General features: G+C 41.5%; 1 long non-coding RNA gene across 1 annotated transcript in view; it reads left to right on the forward strand.

Annotated features, from left to right (window-relative positions):
- The first annotated feature begins 419 nt into the window (after positions 1–419).
- The window catches only part of LOC122457928, a 29754-nt gene continuing 7583 nt past the window's right edge, over positions 420–22590 (forward strand). Inside the window, exon 1 of the long non-coding RNA XR_006277683.1 lies at positions 420–638. This is a non-coding gene — a long non-coding RNA (uncharacterized LOC122457928). The remainder of the gene's footprint in view (positions 639–22590) is intronic.

Consider the following 22590-nt stretch of genomic DNA (forward strand, 5'->3'; position numbering starts at 1 on the left):
GCTAGAATAAACCAGGAAGCTGGCAATAGAATAGGGCTACAGTGAGGGAATCTGCAGCCATTCGCTGGACAGTAGACAGGGAAAGAAGGGAAACTAGGTGGAGAGGGTGTAGGAAAAGGCTGAGGGAAAAGATGGTAAGGTTTTAAGGGGGTGCAGAGCTTGCTGAGTACATGACCCCTGAACTGGAACCCAGAGTAGAGGGTGGGCCTGGGTTCCCCTGGCAGCCACTGGGAAAGTGGCACCATTGGGATAGAAAGAAAAGGAGGACTTGTGGCACCTTAGAGACTAACAAATTTATTTGAGCATAAGCTTTTGTGAGCTACAGCTCACTTCATTTGTTAGTCTCTAAGGTGCCACAAGTACTCCTTTTCTTTTTGCGAATACAGACTAACACGGCTGCTACTCTGAAACCAACCATTGGGATAGTGAAGGGAAGATTGCCATCTTGGAAGAAGAGACTGATACCACGGAAGCGGAAAATGCCCAGTGACCTGGCCAGAGGGCCAAGCCACACAGACACAGCACCCTGAGTCACAGAGCATGAGAGAGAGAAAGAGAGAGGAGCAGCAGCAGAAAGGGGCATAGGATTTCAGTGGAGCTAATCCCCAGCAGTGGCCAGGAGGAGATGCCATCCAGCAGTGAGTGGACTCTGTGATAGTGATGCTAAGATTTGTTCCCCCCGTCAGATATTTTTTTGGTGAAAAAAGCCATTTAACTGTAACATTCTATATTAAATTTGTTAAAATTATTGAAAAACATTTATAATAATGTATTTACAGTGACCCATAACCTATACCTCCTCATTTGTGCTTTATTCCTTAATTTTGTATATCTAATACTCACATTTACTGCTTCTGCACAGGAAAATTTCAGTGCCAAGAACTTTTATTTTGAAAAAACCTAATAATTTAGGGCCCAATCCAGAAAGTCATTAGTTATGTGAGTGGTCCATATTCATATTCATAGATTCCAAGGCGAGAAGGGACCATTGTGATCATCTAGTCTGGTCTCCTGTGTAACCCAGGCCACAGATCTTCCCCAAAAGAATTCCTAGAGCACATCTATTAGAAAAACGGCCAATTTTGATTTAAAAATTGTCCAACATGGAGAATCCACCACAACCTTGGTTGATTGTTCCAATGGTTAATTACCCTTATTGTTAACAATTTGTGCTTTATTGAGTACCCTTATTGACAGGTTTCAGAGTAGCAGCTGTGTTAGTCTGTATTTGCAAAAAGAAAAGGAGTACTTGTGGCACCTTAGAGACTAACAAATTTATTAGAGCATAAGCTTTCGTGAGCTACAGCTCACTTCATCGGATGCATCCGATGAAGTGAGCTGTAGCTCACGAAAGCTTATGCTCTAATAAATTTGTTAGTCTCTAAGGTGCCACAAGTACTCCTTTCCTTATTGACTGAATGGGTAATTAATACCCCTGACACCATTGGGACTATTCATGTGAGTAAGGTTTTGTGCCATAAAATAGTTATGGACACATTTCTGCATATTCTTGAGATACAGAGCACATTGTCCATACTTGGGAGTGTACTACTTATCACTTTACTACATGTGCATATTTCACATTGAGTAAAACCCTTTTGGTTGGCAGAGAATTTGTAGTCAATTTCTTCCAAGGCCTGTGGAAGTGCATTCATTGATGTATATCAGAGTAGACTGGAAAACATAAACCCAGATTTGTGGCTCAAAATAAGAGACAGTACTCCTGTTACCTCAGTCTTTCCACTTCTGCCTTTACCAGGATTTTTCTGAGTTTATAGAATTCATTGCATATTCAACCTGAACTGATTGTGGAAGAAAGTGTCTCATCCCTCTTACTGCTCTCTTTCTGCCTTTGTTTTGATAGTTTACTGGCCAATCCAATTCTCTAATGTGAATTAAAAGCAATATGGTAGCAGCAGACACCAGAGTGATTGTTTTCCTCGGGAGTCTAGTTTTACCGCTTCAGTATAGAACTGTTGTTCTTGTATTCTGTCAGGTTAGACCATATCAGAAAGTGCTGAATTTTCTCTGGCTGCTAGCCCAGCTTTTTCCTACTTCTGTGTTTGTAATAAGGAACGATGGTGATGGCAACTGCAGTTCATTTCCTACTTCGATTTCTTAGTATGGGGAGGGTTTCCTTATTGAAGAAAATGAATTTGTGTGTGTTTTAATATTACAGTGCAATGTCACCAATTTTGATTGTTGTCTTGCTTCTATTTTCACTGTGGATACCAAAGAGAGGGGAGTAGGGGGGGTTTCTGCATGTGGTAGGGACCAATTGTTTTAGTACATAAAATTCCAAAGGAAAAGCTAGGGAGCATGTATATTCATAGATTTTAAGGGCAGAAGGGACCACTGCTATTAGATCTGGTCAGAAATTTTCTGACAGAACATTTTTCCACTGGAAAATGTTGGTGTGTTTTTTTTTTAAAAAAAAAAAAAAAAGGGGGGGGGGTTGTTTTTGTTTTTGGGGTTTTTTGTGTGGACATGGAGATTTCATTGAATCTTCTGATGGAAACTAGGCATGAAATCAAGGAAAACCTGTCTGGTTTCCTCCCAACTCCCTCCCTCCCCCGATCATGTGTTGCCACAGAGCTGGGAGCCTGGGATGCAGGAAGCCAGACTTCTGGGCAGTCTCATCATATTGTTTAATGAGCTCACCTTGCCAAATGATGCAGGTTGGCCTGTACAACTGAGCTGTTCCCATCATTATTTACTACTCCATCAATTTTTGCATCATCTGCAAACTTTGCTGGCAATGATTTTATATTTGCTTTTACATCATTAAGAAAGATTTTGAATAATGCTGAGCTGAGAATAGTTCCCTGTAGGACCTCACTGGACACACCCCTATTGGATGATACTTCCCCATTTACAATTATTTTTTGTGAGTATCAGTTAACCAGTTTTTAATCCATTTATCATGAGATGCAGTGACTTAGTATAGTGCTAATTGTTTCCTCAGAATAACAGAAATTAATGTATATTATATCAGTAAAGTTAGCTTTATCAACCAGACTTGTGATTTCATTAAAATATCAAGTTTGCTTGACAAATCTATTTTCCATAAAACCATGTTGATTGGCATTGATTATGCTATCATCTTTTAAGACTTTACCAATTGCATTCCATATCAGCCTTTCCATGATTTTGCCCAGGAACAATGTCAGGCTAACCAGTCTAGAGTTTTCAGTTTTGTTGTTTGCGTTTTTTTCCCCCCTTGCAGTCTTCTGGAACTTCTCCAGGATTCCAAGTTTTTTTAAAAATAAACATACATCTGTCAGAGAAAGCCTTGGCCAATTCTTTTAATTCTCTTAGGTGCAAATTATCTGGCCCTGCAGATTTGAAAATATTTACCTTCAATAATATAGGAATGCTGGTGTTTTGAATTGACATTTGCTAGGTAGGGGAAAATAGGGTTGTATGATTAAAGAAGGGATTCTGAAGCTCTGGTTTCTAATCTTAGCTCTGCTGTAGTCCTGTCAGTGACCAGGCTTAGTGGCCAGAGCAGGAGTCAGAGATGGAGTTGGAAGTTAGGGATTGGAGCTGAGGGACAGAACTGTGTTACCTGGAGTGGGGCAGGGCTGAGGCCAAGGAAGGAGCAAGGCTGGGAACAAGCAGGCACAGGAGCTATCACAGCCATAGGCAGATGCTTTGAGCAGCCACTTAACTGTTGCTGCTGTTGGGTTTACATGCCAGTCCGCTGACTCTTCCCATCAATTAGGCCAGGTGTGCTTGTTAGGTTGACTGGAGACTGTCTCTGCTGCAGGCCCTGCTTCCTGACACATCCTTTCTCTATGAATTTGTACAAGTCATTTAAACTCAGTGGTCCTTGCACCTTATGTAGCCTCTGACACCAGTGCAAGGTGGGTGTAAAATGTTACCAAATCAGAATGTCTGCTCTCCCTGCACCATCCATGTTGCCATCTTGAGGCCTGATCATGCTCTCATTGAAGTCAGTGGGAATTTGAAATGGACAGCCAGGGCATTGGAAGGGCAGGACATAGGCAGGCCCTGGATTTTAGGTGCCCAATTCCCTTAATCTCTGTTGCATTGTGACTTAAAATTGGGATTGTCACGGTTGTGAAGAAGTTAATGTACTAGTTAAGCAGACCCAGCCTGATTTATTTTGATTTCATTCTACACGTTGTGGCCCTAAGTTAATGTTTGCCTGCTGCAAGTGGTCAAAATCAACATGGGGGAATTCTTTTCAAGAGCATATAAGGATTTTCCAAACAATTGACTTGATCCTGCAAGACACCAAGTGTCCTGAATTTCCATAGAAGAAGGGACTCAGTGCTTTGTAAAATCAGGCCCCAGGTGCTCAGCATCTCCCAGATTTGTCCTAGTTAAATACTGTAATTTAACTGTTTTATTTAATTAAAGTTGCATGGTGGCTGGCCTAATAGGCAGGCACTCCAATGCCATGTCATAGTGGGACTGATTATAAAAGTGACAGGAATGAATCCTACTATTCTCCCTCTGTCTTCCACTGGAAGCCTCTACCCCTTTCATCTCTTTTGATCAGCATTTTTGAAACTTAATTAGAATAATTTCCCTCTTTGTGCTCTCAGCTGCAGATTCCAATCTGCAGCCTCATTTTTGACCAATGATTAAAATAGGTCTTAAAATTAAACTCAGCGTAGACCTTTGACTTCCTCATTGCTGAGTGACACGTTCCCTATCCCACCCCATCCTTTCAGTCTCAGTTCATATGAAAAGTTTATAGATAAACGTAACCTCTCCCAGTGCTCTCCCTTAGCTGAATGAATCAATTGTTTGTTTCAAAGACAGACCAGAGCAGAGCACTCTGGGATGGTGTCAGGAGCCCACAACACATCTGGCTGAAACAAATCCAATAAACACAGCAACATGGAGCAAAGTGGGTCAGACAAGAGTCTAAAGCCAAAAAAAGGGGGCTAATCCCTCATTTTACACTGGCACCCTATCTAGCAACTTGTAGAGTTCTGTAGTACTTCAAATGGAGAGCCTAGTTTGCCCTCCAAGATCCTGCAGGAAACAGTGAGATAACATATCAACCAGTTAAAGTCATGAGACATTGGGCTATATTCCTAAACGCTTCAGTGAATTGGTAAAGACACAATAAATTATTGCTTCAGAAGTTTCTCGATTCACCTGCTTCAGGCAAATGGGAAAAGGACAATCAATATTTATTTCTGAAATGCCAACACTTCTAAACATATGACACTTCCTGACAGTCCCTAAATTTGCACTGGAATTTTACAAAGTTGCCTTAGTTGACCAGTCCCCATCATACTTCAAACAAGTTTAAAAAAATTGTTATATATACAACTCTAGCTGGGTTTCAATATTTTACCATAAGAGCTAGGAATGTGCAGCATTCCAAACAAAGCACCACATTTTGAAGTCCTATTGACTTCAACAGGAAGAAGAAAAGCTCCCTGTCAAAATTCACAAAGCAGCTACCTTATCCTCTTCTAAATTCCACCTTAAAACCCACCTTGGCTACAATGCCTACAAATCTCTCCCATATGGCATTACTTAGACAAATGACAAGCTGTTTTGCTGCTAAACTTTGTGCATTTTATTTTTTCCTCATCCTCCCACCTCCTCTATATCCCATTTGGCTGTTTGGGCCACCTGGTGTATCGTCTTGCCTAACATGTTGGTTGTGAACTTGCATGGGCAGGGACTGTCTTCTGTGTGTGTTTGTTTTTTGGGGGGGGGAGGTGTCTGTACAGTGCCTAGCACAATGTGTCCTGAATCCTTGACTGAGGTTTTTAGGGGCTACATTACCCCAAATAAATGATCTTTTGGTCTCCTTTTTGTGTTTGAATCAGTAGTGAAATCTTAGATATTCAACTCATCATTAAGCTTAATAGTTAACATGCAATTGAGATGAATAACGGCCATTCACACCTCTCTCAAGCAATGCCTCAAGTTGTCCCCCAGGCTCAGGCTGACATCAATTTACACTTGGTTCACGTTTTGAATGCTACCTTCACAACAACCTTAGCTGGATTGAGGCAGCCCATTTCAGTCTTGGTTCTGAGCTAATTGCTTTTGTAGCACAATCAAAATTCAAGGTGAATAAGTAATGGTGAAAATACTTTTCAGATGCTGCTGATAGAAATACTGTGTGTGTAAGCTGCCAGGGCATGGGCAGCCTATCTAGTGGGGCAGTTTGGGTGATGACAAGCAAAAATCCAGGGATCAGGCCTGGACCAAGGGTGACATCAGAGTCAGGATCAAGGAGTGAAGCCAAAGATCAGAACCAGGTTCAGAAGCCAAAGCCTCAGCCAAAGAGTAAGCCAGAGTCATAGTTAGAAATGTAGCCAGGGGTTCAGTGCTGGGATTCAGAAATCAAAGTCTAAGCTGAAGGGTAAGCCGAAGTCGTAGTCAGGGATGTAGCCAAGAGTCGGAGTCAAAACCAAGACAGACAGAGAAGCTGTAGCAGGGGCAGGGCCTGGAACAAGGCAGGAGCAGGAGTTGGAGCAAAAATTGGATCAGGAAGTGAAAGTGAGAGCAAGGTAAGCACAACTGCATGCTTGATATGCATTGAGCAGCCGCTGTGCTGCTGCAAGGCTCAAGTAGCAGACTGCTGGCTCCCCTGACCAAATAGGAAGCACAGCCATTTGGAGGGGTCGTTGTTCCCAGCTGAGCTTGCTGGGCAGCCTCACAACCAGCCAGCTGTGCCCCTGACAGTACCCTCTCTCCTAGGGCTCCTTCCAGAGGCCATTGTCACTGGTTTGTCAAGGAATTGCTGGTGAAATTTGTGTAACTGGGAGAGGGTGTGGATGTTTTCTGAGGGCTCCAAGGATCTCTCCTCTGGCCCATACCCCTTCCAATCCATTAGGTACTGGAGCTTACCCTTTACCTGTCAGGAATCCAGGATTTGATTAACCTCTTACTTTTCCTTTCCCTAGACTATTAAGAGTGACGGTGGTGGATCCATTCGCCCAGGAAATGGTACTTGTGGTCAAGCTTGGCAGAGGTTGATTTCAAATTCTGGGTAAAGAGACGCACCAAATGGCCTACGCTGAAGTCTGGGCTGGCTTGTTTATGTTAATCAGCATAGCTCTTATACGACTCTTTAGCATTAGTCAAATACTCTGCGAATGCCTGATGAATTTGGTGGATGTGGAGGACCAAATCTCTGGCTCCTGGAATGGAGGAACCCTCTGATACTTCAGAGTGAAATCTGGGGGTCAAAACTGAAGTTCGCAAACAACTAGTTTAGCTGGATGGAGGTGTAGGTGGTGTTATTGTAGGCATATTTGGCCAACGATAATGGGGGAACCCAGTCATCTTGGTGAAAATTTAAGAAACAGCAGAGGTAATGTGCCAAGTCTGGTTAGGACTTTCAGTCTGGCCATCAGTCTGAGCAGGGAGGCAGTTGAAATGAGGGGCTTGGTGCCAAAACAGCAGAGGAATTCCTGCCAGAACCAGGGGACTATTTGTGGGCCTCGATCAGAAACTCTGTTCTGGAATGCCATAGTACCGGAAGATGTGTTCCACAAAGAGCTGGGCCATTTCATAAGCTGATTGGAGAATATGGCAAGGGATGGGCTATTTTTGTCTGGAAGTCTACAATGGTCAGGCCCACTGATTGTCCTTGGGAGCATGGCAGCTCCACAATGAAATCCATCAAGAGAGTGGACCAAGGGAATGGGGGCATAGGAAGAGACTGGAGAAGGCCTACTGGTCTTGTGCATGGTCTTCTAGTGTAGGTGCAAAGGTCACATGTCCTGGATTCCCCACAGTACAGGCAGAGTCCTAGAGTCCGGTGCCAGTTCTTTTCATCGGTGGAGAGGTGCGATTGAACTTTGTTGAGCTGCATTGGCTTGGGGTAGGGTAGATTACCTGGAGTCTCACAGAATGGAAGGATCTGGTTTGAAAAGGGTTGGGGTTGCACTTCTTGTCCTGGTCTCATTCTGTTAGTCAGTCAGTCTTCAATCCTGATGCACAGGTCAACCTGGGTCCTGAAGCTAGGCAGGGGTTCCACTCAAGCTAATTCATCTTTAATAGAATCCTTTGACAGGTTTCAGAGTAGCAGCCGTGTTAGTCTGTATTCGCAAAAAGAAAAGGAGTACTTGTGGCACCTTAGAGACTAACAAATTTATTTGAGCATAAGCTTTCGTGAGCTACAGCTTACTTCATCGGATGCATTCAATGGAAAATACAGTGGAAAATACTGTATTTTCCACTGAATGCATCCTAAGAAGTGAGCTATAGCTCACGAAAGCTTATGCTCAAATAAATGTGTTAGTCTCTAAGATGCCACAAGTACTCCTTTTCTTTTTAATAGAATCCTTGAATCCTGAATGGAGGCAGTGTCATTGCTCAGCCTTGTTTCAGTGGGTAAAGGCTTCCAGGCATCTAAACTTCAGTGCATATCTGGCAAAGGGTCAAGGTGGCTTGGAATTGAAGCCTCTGCAGTGTGCTTTTAGTTAGGGTCATCAAAAATACCTGCCAGTGCCTGGACTTAGTTCTCAAAACATTTACGAAAAGGGCTAGACGCCCCCCACCCCCCAATAGTGGGGAAACCCATTCCAGGGCCACTCAAGTAAACAGGCTAATCACAAGTCCTACTCGGGGCCAGTCTGTGGGATATGATAGCAGTCACACTATGATCAGCAGGCATTACTGATTCAAGAAACCCTGGAATTTGGCCTGGACCCCATTGAACTGGTCTGGTAGGGCTTGCGAACAGTAGGTGTGAGAGTTTGAAGGCAGAGGGCTGTAGCTGCCACCTGGGCCTGCAGGATTGCATCCTGCTCTCAAAGCGCAGCAGTTCCTGTAAATAGGGTGACCAGATGTCCTGATTTTTATAGGGACAGTCCCAATATTTGTGGCTTTGTCTTTGTTATAAATATAAAGGGAAGGGTAACCACCTTTCTGTATACAGTGCTATAAAATCCCTCCTGGCCAGAGGCAAAGTCCTTTTACCTGTAAAGAAGCTCAGGTAACCTGGCTGGCACATGTCCCAAAATGACCAATGAGGGGACAAGATATTTTCAAATCTGGAGGGGGAGAAAAGCCTTTTCTCCTGTCTGTCTGTGTGTGATACCTTTGCCGGGAACAGATCAAGGATGCAAGCCCTCCATCTCCTGTAAAGTTAGTAAGTAATCTAGCTAGAAAATGTGTTTGGTTTTCTTTGTTTTGGCTTGTGAAATTCGCTGTGCTGGAGGAAATGTGTATTCCTGTTTTTGTGTCTTTTTGTAATTTAAGGTTTTCCTAGAGGGATTCTCTATGTTTTCAGTCAGACTGCCTGTAAGATTATCTTCCATTCTGATCTTACAGAGATGTTCTCTTTTATCTTTTTTTGTTCTTCTAATAAAGTTCTGTTTTTTTAAGAATCTGATTGGGTTTTTTTGGGTCTTAAAAATCCAAGGCTGGTTTGTGTTCATTTTGTTTATTCTCAAGCCTCCCCAGGAAAAGTGGTGAAAGGGCTTGGGGGGATATTTTGGGGAAATAGGAACTCCAAGTGGTTCTTTCCCTGATTGTTTGTTAAATCACTTGGTGGTGGCAATGTTTACCTAATCCAGGGGCAAAAACTTTGGGCTTGGGGAAGTTTTAACCTAAGCTGGTAAAAATAAGCTTAGGGGGTCTTTCATGCGGGTCTCCACATCTGTACCTTAGAGTTCAGAGTGGGGAAGGAACTCTGATAGTGTTATATAGGTGCCTATTAATCCCCACCCCCATCCTGAGTTTTCACATGTGCCATCTGGTCACTCTACCTGTTAGGCCCCTAACAAGTCCACAAGGGTGAGCAGAGCTCCTGCTGTGCTCATTCCAGGAGGGGCCTCCATGTCATTAAGCCCAGGCCCTCTCTTCATCTGGTCTTTTGTGGGCTGCTCAAACTGTCAGCTGCTGGTGCATGGGCAGCCTACCTGGCGGGTGGAAGAGGATCTTGCCTGGTGGTTGTGGTGGCAGTTTGGATGATGACCAATGAAGATCCAGGAATCAGGCACTGGTCCAAGGGTGAAATCAGAATCAGGGCCGAGGGGCCAAGGTGAAGATCAGAACAGGAATCCGAAGCCGGAGTCCTAGTCAGGGACATGGCCAAAGGTTGGAACCAGGAATCCGAAACCAGAGCAGACAGCGAGGCTGAGGGTGGAGCAGGGCTTGGAGCAATGACTGGAGCAGGGTATGGAAGTGAGAGCAGAGTAAGCTCAGCTGTAGGCATAGTATGTATTGAGCAGCTGCTGCTGCTGCTGCAAGGCTCAAGTAGCAAACCTCTGGCAACCCTGCCTCATCAGGAAGCTCAACTGTTTGGAGGGAGCTCATTGGGACCAGCTGAGCTTTCTGGGTTGCCTAGCGACCAGGCTGGGAGCCAGCTGTGCCCTTAACAGTGTGTCACTAAAGAGCCTCCTTTTTGTGAATCTGGCTCATCAGTACAGAGAATGGTGAAACAGCAATGCACTTTGCCTCCATGCCTACCCTCAAACGTACAATATATACTACATATGTGGAGGTGAGATCCATGTGATAAATTGTAGAGCTACATGCTTGATGAATGTACATTTTATGGCACCTCCAACAGCCTCAACTGACTTCTGCCTGTTACTCCAACTCCCAGAATTTATTCTAATATTCCAACACCTCTGACGAGGCACAAAATAAATCAACTTGCTGGAGAAATGTTTCCTCATTCAACCAAATGTTGAATTTCCTCCAGATATACCCTAGCCTGGGATAGGATGCACAAGGTCCAGCCCTGCACTAGGAACAGCTTTTCTAGGCATTACCTTATCATGGACCTGAGTTTTTGTTGCCCTGAGTTGTCATTTAGTGGGTGTAAAATACTACCATTCTGATTTGTTAGCCTTTTATCCCCCACATGGTGCACAGACCATGTGACTTTAAAGTCTAATATCCCCAAATATTCTGGAATGCTAGAAATAAAATGTTTATATCATGTGGAAGGGGAGATTTCCAGCTTTCTAGTGGCACTTACTTTTAGACCTGGAAGATAATGGACTTTAAATAATGATTCATTTTTATGTTTAACATTTGATTTTTGGCTCATGGTGTTTTTTATAGCTCCCTGTGCACATGTGTAATTGGACTTTTGGTAACTGAGGTGCCTGACTTTACATGCAGAAGGATAGAAAAGCAGTCAAAATAACCGTTTTTAAAAAAAAATGTTCTAAAACATAAGCGGTTATCAACCTGTGGTCCACAGACCCCTGAGGGTCCACAGAGTATGTCTAAGATTTCCAAAGTGGTTCACACCTCCATTTGAAATTTTTTAGGGATCTGAAAATGAAGAAAAGTTGTAAACCACTGTTCTAAAACATTCCTAAAAATAGTTTTCCTCTACAATATTTGGCATATGCAGTATGCATGATGATCTGATGTGACAAAAATGTTTTATCTGCATTCATTTAACATAATCTGCATAACTCACTTTGGTTTAAATCAAAATTATTCAACTGGGTATCATAGACCCTATAATGCTAAGAGGGAATAGTGGGATTATCTTTTTAGCTCAAGTGGTTTAGGCTTGTGATTTCACAGTAGAAGTCCACCTTTCTGGTTTGTAAAGGTTGTAGAAGCCCCTCCCCAATACACTCCAGTTCTGCAGAGTTTCATCAGCGTTGGGGGGCCTTTTGTGTGTCCTTGAGAATCAGTGAGATTTTTCCCTCCATTTTTTAAATGAAAAAAATTGGTGAGAAACAGTTCTCCAGACAAAAGTTGGGAATCTCACTATATAGTTGGCATTTAAAATAGAGAGATTAGCCAGAAGATCTCAAACCCCATTGTTTCATTTTATCATTTGTTTTCCAGTTACAGGTAGAAAAGAAAATGTCTGGAGGAGCAATTTTACATGGGGGAGAAAATCCCACAGTTTAGCTAGTTCATGTTTGAACAGAACCATAGAAATACTAATTATTCATTTCCAAAAAATGGCCTAAAAATTTGACGTCTCACAAAACATCTACGTTTTTGAAAACCAGCTAAGGTTTTGTGAGATTCAAAGCTTTTTCTTCTTCTACCAAGTTTCATTTGTAGCAAAAGGATTTCAGTCTAAAGAAATAAAATCCTACTATAATTTTCATTATACACCAATGTGGTTATTCTGTTAACAAGTGAGTTATTAAATATAAACCACAGTAATTGTCATTCTTCAGTAGTATGGAATGGACAGTGCAGCTTTCATAGATTTCTGAGGTTAAATTATAAAAATGAGATCTTCGAGAGTTCCTATGGAAGCAGATGTTTATACTTTACCTCCATGTGTGATATAACTATTGAAAGAAATTAAATGGTAGAGCAGATGCAGTGGATATGTGATATATGCGATCCAGTGACTGTATGGCAACAGAAAGGAAATCAGACTTCACAAGTGTTCTTAGCCTATTCATTGTTCATGGAAGGTTATGACCAAAGGGTGAAAAAGATTGAGGTTATACTGACCACAGGGTGATCTGAATGAAAGAAATGTGTAATCCTTGCCATACAATCTATAAGAAGGTGTAATTATCTAAATGAAAATCTGCTTTAATAGTGGGTATATGTAATCTGCAAATAAAATGTCACATAAAATAAGTAGCACTGTAGCTCTAAATTTCTAAGGGCTAAGAGGCCCATATTCCCTAAATAAAATATACAATTATTTCAGCTGTAGTGTAAAAGTGTAGGGCCGATTATCACTATATTGGAAACAAGAATAATGATCATGGGGAAAGCCAATCTACTATACATTATGTGGTATGAAATATGATGAGATGTGCAGAGGCCATGTGGATAAAGATAAGGCAGATTATCCAGACTCAGCAGGGTATCCTCCGCATCATGTGTTTGGAAAGAATGGGAGCTCTGTGAAAGCAATGGAAAAAAGAGACACCAAAATGCTTTACCTTATGAAATGTATTTCATGGTGTGTGAATGCATAAATCTTCCAGGGCTAAGTTCTTCCATTAGATCTGCCGAGCAGATCACAAATAAGTGGCTTAAGTGAAGGATTAGCTGGGTTGCAGTGCATAAATGGGATTCTTCCACACTTACAAAAACTGTCCCACATGCTACCCTCCACAGAGAAGAAGACTATGTCCTTCTCATCCTTTTTTCTGTCTTTATTTAGGCTCCAGTCCTGCAAACACTTACCCTTGACTGACAGGATAGTCCCATTTTATTAACTGGGACTACTCAGAATAGTCAAGATAGGCACATGTGTAAGGATTTGCAGGATCAGAGCCTCAGACTGTAAACTCTTTGAGGCAAAGACTGTTTCTCACTGTGTGTCTGTACAGTGTCTGGCACAATGGTGCCCTGATCTTGGATGTAGACTCTAGGCATTCCCATAAAAAGAAAGTAGCAAATTCTGCTTGAAAATGTCTGTGCCCCCAAATCCAGAGGGAGTGGAGAGCAGTGGCTCTGACACATTGTTCCCCTCTAATCCTCAGTCCCAGTACAGGAAAACCTGATCCAAGAGGCCTGGGCTCCACAGTAAGTGAGACGAGGAAGGAGTTCTGTTCTCCCAACTGGTCTGAATGGATTTCAAAGCAGACCCTGCCGCCCCGCCCCGCCCCTGCTTCTTCCCCCCCAAAAATGGACAAACAGTAACAAACTTTTTCCACCTCTCCCTCTTCAGCCTCCACTACCATCATCAGATGTGGAACCAGTAGGCATATTGATGGAAAACTCTATCTCATGTTCGCTGAAGGTGATATAGATTTAGGATGTTTCTGGAGGATATTAGTTTCCAGTTCTGTGGCCCAGATCCTCACAGGTATTTAGGTGCCTGACTCCTATTGATTTCAATGAGTTAGGTGCCTAAATACCTTTAAGGATCTGGGCCTGTGTTCTTTCTTTACAGAGTGGCAGACTCTAGGACCCTGTATAAGAATTCAAGGCTCTTTTATTAAGGCTATGTCTACACTTACTAGCTTACAGCGACACAACTGTGCCACTGTAAAAGCGCTCATATAGCCACATTATGTCTGTGGGAGAGCGCTTATGCCAGCAAAACTCATGGTTTTTTTCCACACCCCTGAGTGACAAAAGTTTTGCCAACATAAGTGCTAGGTAGACATGCTAGGTAGACATGTCATCCTTGGCTCAGGTGCTAAAATCCTGGTTTAAGGTTAATTACTACAAAGTAATTACTTTTGTGTCATGATAGGTGGGTACCATAAGCGCCAAAAAAGATCTAAAGAATGTGGGAGAATACTCTTTGTGCTAGAGGAAATTAGAAGAAGTCTAAGGGGAGGGAAACTGCAGAGCAGCCAAAATAGGTAGGAGGCTTTGGCCAAAGTTTACATTGTGTTACTAAGTTTCCAATAAGAAAAGGAGTACTTGTGGCACCTTAGAGACTAACAAATTTATTAGAGCATAACTCACGAAAGCTTATGCTCTAATAAATTTGTTAGTCTCTAAGGTGCCACAAGTACTCCTTTTCTTTTTGCGAATACAGACTAACACGGCTGCTACTCTGAAACCTAAGTTTCCAATAATGTCAAATCCTAGGGAAGCAGAAGACTGGGGTCTGTGTGTCTTGTTGAGGCCAGGGTAGGAACTCCTACTAGTCACAACATACTGCTACTTATTACAGTGGTTTTCTAAAAGCATTTTATTAAAGCAGCTGTGCTCACTGCATTCATGTTACAGGATTTAGCAATAGAGTATGAGCAGCAGATTTCACGTGCTTCCCAGAAACTGATCAGACATAACTTCCTTCAGATTGCCAAAGGAAATGCTATCTTGTTTATTTCATGTTCATTCTTATGGTAAGTGTTTTTAGTGCCTGTGGGTTTCCTTCCAATCAAGGGAAGCAGCCTGCTAGACAGCCACATTTTCAAGAGCTAAATGTGAAGACGTTCAAGAGGATTTAACTCATTAATAATGTCTTACAGTGTTATCACAAAAAATATTTACAGCTTTTCTTAAACATTACAACTAACTTGCTGATTTTAATATACATTTGTCCCATGGGTTTTTCACCCATTAAGATAGATTAAGTGACTATTCTAATGCACAATAGCAGATTTTGCCCTGTAGTTTAGCGGCTGGCTGTGGTTGACTGATACTCAACCCTGTGAATCCCTGCTGAGTATCTAAGCTCTATGAGCTGCACTGAATGCATTTGATCTACATAAAAGAACACAAATTGCATATTAGCCTTTTTGAGCCTAGTAATCAGTTTTACAGTTTGCTTAATACATTTCTCTGCAGTCCAAGTGGCTGTCGTATGCTCCAAGGAGGCTACAAGGATTCTCATTTTTTTCCTGCATCAAGTAAAAGCAAAGTGTTTGCATTTTGATTGTGCTCATTGAATGACCCCTGTAATTTATCCATTGTTCATATTTAGTGCTGACTGGAGTCCTGCTGGGCAGCTGATAACAATAATTTGTAATACAGAATATGCAGCTCTCTTTTGGTTCTTGTTTTCCCTAATATGATGGAATTAGATTTGTTCATTAAAACAGGTGAAGCCAAATATGATTCCAGGGTTGCACAAATGTATGGATTATCCCAGTCTGAAATTTAAAATTATTATATTTGGTATTTTATATAACTCTTAAAAGCAGGTACAACCTAATCCTCACACCACCCCTGTGAAGTAAAATGCTGTTCCCTAATTTCTCTAAGGAAAATGAAGCAAAGAGAAGTTAAATTTTCCAAAGCTTTCATGGGTTTGGTATCAGTGGGTCAGAGATGATTTCATTGTAATGCCACTGGCTGGGTTAACTTTGAATTTCAGACTCTCTGCATGGTGACGGTGGAGCAGGGGTTATTTTTGTTAAGTGTGGTAAGAATCTTTTGTACAGTTTGGAAAGTGTCTTCCCCCCCTTTTGGGGTGTGTGTGTGTACAAATGCCCCTGACCAACCATGGAACTTGCCAGCCCAAAAGGTGAATTCTCCAAAAACCTATGAGCATGTTGAAAACAGTATAGAATCAAAAGTTTGGCACCCTTAACTATGAAGCACATGTTATAGATTCAGAGAGAAAGAGCTACAGATATACGGCTGCTACTCTGAAAACTACTCCTAAAAGACCATCAAGAAGTAAGACTGCTGTTGTTCCACTTATTCATTTATACTTCAGTTGGTAAAATACCTGGCCTGTAAAGCAACACAAACCACACATCTCAAGGTTTTTTTCCCCTTAGAAATATTCTTCAGAACATCTGGTGGACAGATATAACATTTTCCTGTTTTGAGTTTTAATGATATTCTTGGTATCTGTTATGCTAAGCATCCTTTGCTTTTAAAAGAGCATACATCATGCTTGAAGTATACAGTAAATTAAATGATCTACTAAGGATTGTAACCTAGGTTTGGGTTAGTTGTCACTTTTAACCGAATACACTATAAATAATGGAAGAGGAAACATTGAAAATATGAGCAACAGTTTTCACCCAAAAGCTATAGGTGTTGACAAGAATAGTGTAGTGAAAAGTGGAATAGCATATTCTAGAGCCTGTAATCCCCAGCCTTAGACAAGCATCTTGCCATCTGAAATGCTAATCAGTCAAGAGAGTTGAAGAAACTGACCATTTAACATCTCTCTCATTTTAGTAGCCTAATGTTTAGAATGAATATTTCTCCTTAGTCCTCTGTATAGGATTTCAACAAGTAAATATATGAACTGAGTTATCAGGTTTCCCAATGCTTAATAAGCTATGGTCAATTTTTAAGGACTCTTGTGTTAAAGTTGCTAAGAAAGCAGGAGTGAGGCAGAAAGAGTGAGTCCATATTAACAGGGCTGGCCTTACCATAAGGCGAACTGAGGTAGCCACCTCAGGTGCCAGACTGTCGGGGGGGGGGGGGGGGAGTGCCACTAGGACCCAGAGTTTCAAAGTTTTGGCCCAAGTGAGGGGGAATGGGGGCATCATTTGAGTTCCTCGCCTCAGGTGCCAAAATGTTGTGGGCTGGCCCTGAATATTAATAAAGTTATTGAAATTATGGAGTCAATAAAACGAGTATTTGGACTACAGCTAAACAGAAATGAGTGACCCTGAGGTGAGGAACCAAAAGAAACAGAGAAGGTATCTTAATGAGCCTCTCTTAGAACTTGACTGGTGTGAGGGAACTGATGGAAGGAGAAGGCCTGCAGCAGTGAAGATCCTCTCCAATAAGATTCCCTCCTTTTGCTGCTCCTGAGGTTGTGCAGCTATGTGCTGCCCCTCAGGGCTAGAAGCAAAGTGACAGTCCACCTCATTAACTTCAGTGGGACTACTTGTGAAGTAAAGGCCAGATTGGTAAAGGTATTTAGGTGTTGAAAGACGCAGATAGGCGCTCTTGAAAATCCCACTTGACTCCTACCTGCATTTTTAGGCACCTAAGTAACTTTGGATCAGATTTTTAAAGTTATTTAAGGCCATGTCTACACTAGCGAGCTGTCAGCGGCACAGCTGGAGTGACGCCGCTATAAGATCATGCGTGTAGGTGCTCTGTGCCGACAGAGAGAACTCTCCCATTGACATCATTAAACCACCCCAATGAGTGGCGGTAGCTATGTCGGCAGGAGAACTTCTCCTGCTGACATAGCACTGTCCACACCAGCACTTCTGTCAGTGAAACTTAGGTCTCTTGGGTGTGAGTATTGTGTGTTTTTTCACACTCCTGAATGACAAGTTATACTGACAAAAGTGCTAGTGTAAACATAGCCTGAGTATTGTGAGCATCAGGGCCGATAGGAAACTTTTTTTTTTTCTTCAAAGCAAATGCATTAATAGTCTCAGATTTGTCCTCCATTTGAAATTGTCACATTCTGGGAATATTCAGTATAAACTACTTGCCAAACTATAATAGTAACCTTAATGTGAGGCTGGATTCTGAGCTCAGTTATACTGTTAAGATGCCAAAGTAACTCAATTGACTTTGAGGTCACTGGGCAAGATAGTGTTGTTAGATTTTAAAAAATCACATTGGCTTAATCAAGATCAGCATAGAGCCCTTAGTCCTGAGTGACACACGGTAACACCCAAGAGCTGGTTCAAGAAGTGTGGTTGAGCTACTAGGAAACAGTGATCCTAACACAGGATCAGATCTTGCCACCATCATGTTGTCATACCTTACTCTGTGAGAAGTTGTACTGAAGTCAATGGGACTACTTGCAGTCTCAGAGTAAGGTACAAACTAGCCCATGGAGAAGTATCTTCACTTTACAGGCATAGGTGCTGGAACTAGGAGTAGTGGGGGTGCTGCCGCACCCCCTGACTTGAAGTGGTTTCCATTATATACAGGATTTACAGTTTGGTTCAATGGCTCACAGCACCCCCACTATAAAAAATTGTTCCTGCTCCCCTGTTGACAGGATTGGAGGATAGCTGTAGTGACCAGGCATTGAATTGTGACTTGGAGAATCACAGTCCCGCTCTGTTCACCTTTATACTGGGTGGTAAGTTACTGCTCCCCTTTTTGTGCAATGGCTTTCTCCCCAGGGTGTGCCAGCCAGATCTGGCTGGGCAAGTAGGTGGCAGAATCAAGGCCTTCTCCATCCCCTTCCTGGCCAGTAGCTCACAGCAGGTAATATCAGGCAAGTCATGCCTGCTCTACCACTGCTGCTGGAGTCATAGTCTGAGAGGGGGAATATGTACAGTGTGGGCTGATTAAGGGCTCTGATAATCAAGCCCCAAGTTAGGCTGGGAGAATCTGGTCTTTGATGAAATCAGGCATTCTCTGGGGGGCTTTTGCATGTTGGACTGTCACCCATCATCGTAACTAAATGTCAAGCAGAGAAATTCTTAACCAAAAAAATCAGGAAGTAAGAAACGACCTGAAGGGAATAGCTGGGAAATTGAACTCCATTGAACCAGCATGGAGCCTGATTTTAGCATACGGTATCTTTATCAGAGTCTTGTAGTATTTGCAAGCTCTTCAGAGAGAGAATCCATGGCTATGTTTGCGTTTATACAGCACCTTATATCATGGGGCCTTGATCCTGACAGGTTCCCCTAGGCACTACTGTAATGTAAGAAATAATAATACAGAATTATAATAAAGGGGACTAAGAGGAGGTCTGAACAACAACAAATATCAAATTAATCCTTTATTTCAGAGTAAGTATGCTTGCTAGAGAGTCAGGGGTTCCTGTAGACCCACCAGGGTGTAAAAAGGACAATCAAAGAGGGTAAAGAAATTGCAGAGAAGCTAGTTGTTTCTTTGCATTGTTCTTTACTACACAGGATAATGAAAGAAAACCTACTCAGCAGTTGGTCTTTACAGTCAAAGTGAGGCAAAGTAAGAGGCAGAGTTTTCCAGAAAGAACCGATGGAACAATTCATGAAATAAAAATGCAGTAAAACACTAGGACCAAATAGCATTCATTTAAAAAAAATTCTCAAGAGACTGTGGCCCAAATAACTATCTTCTGAAATGTACAATAAATTTCCAGTTAAATCAATGGGAATTTTATGTATGTATGTATTTTTGGGCAGCGCCTGCATTAAATCACAAAGTACAATAAATACCTGACAATAACTACATTTTACTAAACAAACAAAATAATAAAAAGAAAAGGAGTACTTGTGGCACCTTAGAGACTAACAAATTTATCTGAGCATGAGCTGTAGCTCACAAAAGCTTATGCTCAAATAAATGTGTTAGTCTGTAAGGTGCCACAAGTACTCCTTTTCTTTTTGCGAATAGAGACTAACATGGCTGCTACTCTGAAATAGCTGCTACTCTGAAATAATGTTATTTTGGTAAGTCTCATACAATCACGCCTAGAACTGGTGAAAGTGTTGCCAGGATAACTTCTGCATCTTCTGTAATAACAGAACACAAACCTCTGTGCATCCTATTTAAAGAGGGGTTAATAAAAATTAACTCAGTGTGCGTGGAGAGTTATATTAGCCTCTGAATGATAACCATATTAAAGTGGGTCATATGTTGGCCTAAATTATTTGAAAATGTCCCTTTCAGATCATTCATTCAAATTGTTCTATACATTTTTTTTAAAAAAATTCCATTTTTTTAAAAGCTCTTGGGAAATGTTTGAGCTTTTTAAAATTCAATTTTCCCAGAGACAATGCAAAGTCAAGTAATCTTTTCTTTAAAAAAATCACCCTTACATATAAAAAGGAAAGCCCACCTATTACTTGGGAGAAAATATTTATATAACAAAACACTGCAACAACAATTTTACTCAAATTTCCCTACTGATAGCCATAAGAACTGCAAGCAGTACATATATTCTCTCAAATAATATGAGATGTGTGAACTTTTAAAGGACTGGAAGCTAGAAGGAAGGACACAAAACCACAGCACTGAATCCTGCCGGGTGCTGAAAATCTCCTGGGTGGCTGTGGTTGCCATCAACCCCAGTGGGAGGTGAGGCCACTCAGTACCTTGAAGGATCAGGTCTGTAGATGGTAGCATAAGAAAAGACCCTGTGGTTCATGCAAAATGACCCCCTCTGTTACTCAGGGCTACTCACTATGTCATTCCAATGAATTTTTTCTTTAACCTGTGCTTGCATAGCTGCAGTGATTTTACTTAGTGCTTTAACCGCTTCCTTTGGCAATTCTTCTTCCTATTAAGAACTCTTTCCTGCAGCCTAACCAAAACTTCTCTTTTCTTGCCCTAAGGCTATGGATCATTGTTGTGCCGTAAATAATTCCATAAATTCACTTCTTTTGTTACCTTGAAGGTATTTTTGCCTGTGATCATATCCACCTGAAACTTGTCCTTTCCATACTAAATAAACTGGGCTTCTTTATTATCTCCTCATAAGTCTCATCCTCCAGGATTCCAAGGTAAAACAGAATGCCACCTTTGTAGTTTTATGTATAATTCCTCCTATATACATTGAAGAATAGCATTGTATTCTTTCCTGATTCTGTTACTGTGCCATCTATGATCAATCCTAGATTTTTCTTGAGCACAATAAGGCCCTGAGCCTACAAAAGCGATGTTGAGTGGTCCCCTGTACAAAAACAGTATCCCATTGATCCCAAACATCAATAGTATTCCATGCAGGTACAAGGGTCCCCCCTTCCTCATTACCTGCAGTGAGTAGTCTAACAAATTAACTTACCAGCAGGAATGCTTGAAGAATCAGTTTATTTCAAGCAAATGCTCAAGGAAGACAAAGTCTGAACTCAAAATGTTGACCACAGATGGACAATACAGTGGTGCAAAGGACACAAATTTTGCTTGTGTTGTATAGCTTACAGAATCAACTAGTTTCTCACAGTTATCATATGACTAACAGTGACCGATTCCAAGAACTTCTGGACCTAAGCAATGAAATTACAGCCAAGCTACAGGACAGTCAAATTTCATTTGCTCTTCTGCAAAACATTTGGAGAAAACAATATACTGGAGGATGCGCCAGTAACAGTTAATGACATTAAAAATGATATTTATAGTAATTCCTGTAATCTAATCAAATGCAGTATATCAAATGCATTAAAGCAGCAGATGCTGACTGTGCCAGAGGGTGGGGGGTGGGGAACCAAATGTAGCCTTACAGATGTGTCATACTGTGAAATTGTATTTGCATAATAGAGAATGAATGTTGGTTTGTGATGCTTGATGGTAAATCTGATTTATACTGTCCTTAATGTTAGAGGAATCTGGACATTACTACCTTGTGAAGATCATTTTATTCAGTCTTCTCTGTTACTGGTCTTTCCCCAAGGATTTTGTGTGTGTCAGGGGCGTGGGGGGAAGAGAGAAAGATCAGTTTATGAACTTGACCAAAAATTCCCATTGATTTCACTGGGGCTTTTGGATGTCAAAGAATGGGGGCTCTGGACGTTTATACCTAGATAATTTTTGCCACTTGTCATAATATTGCTGTCTGGGACTACTCTGTAATGTATTTAATAAACAGCACTGAATTTTCAAACACATTTTAGCCAATACCATCTGTAGGGTGAGAATCTACAGAGCACTAGTAATTAATAACACACTTTCTTAGTTTAATTGCTGTTTTTGATATTTGGTTAGCTGTTTTTAGGATGGAAAATTTCAGGAGCTTTTGTTTTAGTTTTAATTGAGGGGCGTAGTGATGGGCGAGGGGGACCTGAAGAGATGAGGTTTTGTAACAGTACTTTGATATTGTGTGAAAGAGGATGCTATTGTTACGTGACCTTGCTATCTATTTATTGGTCTATAGCATAACTAGGCACAGTCCCTGGAAATAAGACAGAAGGGGGCAGCTCATTAAACAAAAGAGCCATCCGCTCTTCCAGCAATAAGTAGAACACAGGCAGCTCACCTCCTATTGTTATATTCCCACTTTCTCGCAGAGATAAGAAAAACAGATACAACTGACTTTCAGTTACTTCCCGAGCCTTTCCATGAGGTTTTTCATAGGAGTGGGTGGATGAGATTCTGTGGCCTGCGCTGTGCAGGAGGTCGGACTAGATGATCAGAATGGTCCTTTCTGACCTGAGTATCTAGGAATCTATGAATCTATGAATAGGGAGGAGCTACACCGCTTGGGTGTGAGCCAAGACACAGTCACGCACCCAGTCAATACAATAACTGTTATGTGATGCCCCTGTGTCGAGAAACATAAGTGTATTGGTAGGAATATAGAAATTACCAGTGCCACCTGTTGGTGAATATGCAACTTTTAAAAACTTTCTTATTTACATAATTTCATATATGGTCTGTTTTTGTTTTAATTATTTCAAGAAAGGA

The sequence above is a fragment of the Dermochelys coriacea genome, chromosome 1, assembly GCF_009764565.3.
Source record: "Dermochelys coriacea isolate rDerCor1 chromosome 1, rDerCor1.pri.v4, whole genome shotgun sequence".
Taxonomy (NCBI): Eukaryota; Metazoa; Chordata; order Testudines; family Dermochelyidae; genus Dermochelys; species Dermochelys coriacea.